This window comes from Bicyclus anynana, chromosome 21, assembly GCF_947172395.1.
Source record: "Bicyclus anynana chromosome 21, ilBicAnyn1.1, whole genome shotgun sequence".
Classification (NCBI taxonomy): domain Eukaryota; kingdom Metazoa; phylum Arthropoda; class Insecta; order Lepidoptera; family Nymphalidae; genus Bicyclus; species Bicyclus anynana.
This window is the reverse complement of record NC_069103.1, coordinates 6,932,122-6,932,971: the sequence shown is the minus strand read 5'-3', so window position 1 is coordinate 6,932,971 and position 850 is coordinate 6,932,122.

The window sequence follows — 850 nt, the reverse complement described above, 5'->3', positions numbered from 1 at the left end:
TATGTTTTTTTTTCTGTTCCTCTAAAATGATCTCTAAAAACCATGAATAAGTCCTACTGTGTAACCTTGAACTACAGGATATTTTGGGGTTTATCATTTATTTATATATTATTATATATGGGTTGATATTATTATCAACCCATATTTGGCTCATTGCTGAGCTCGAGTCTCCTCTCAGAAATAGAAGGGACTAGACCAATATTCCACGCCGGCCCAATGTGAATTGGCAGACTTCACACACGCAGAGAGTTAAGAAAATTCTCTGGTATGCTCACGATGTTTTTCCTTCACCATTTGAGACACGTATTTAATTTCTTGAAATACACACAACACACAACTAAAAAGTTGGAGATGCATGCCCCGGACTGGATTCGATCCCACGCCCTTCAGAATCGGAGGCACTGGGCTATCACGGCTCTTATTTTGGGGTTTGTCATGTAGTAAAAAACGTTTTTTTTTGAGGTCATAAGTAAATATGGTTTTGTTTATTATACCGCACCCCTTTATTCTAATTCTAATTGATACTTGTGACGACAATGCTCTTTCGAATACAAAACTTAGAGACCGGCTTCGACGTTCTAAATATAAAGATGTTGTACCTGAGGATATAGCAATGGGAAGAGCATTGAAAAAATTGAAAAACAAAGCATTGGTCGATCAAGACCGATATCAGACTTTAGTCAAACGTGGAAAATCATACCTAACAAGTAGATGAGTCAGCAGTTTTAAAACATCTCAAAACGTTAGTATTTGGAAATAAGCAGCAAGGACTTTGTGTCATAATATGAATTGTATCCAATAGACGGAAAATGGCATTATTAACCGACTTCAAAAATAGGAGGAGGGTTTC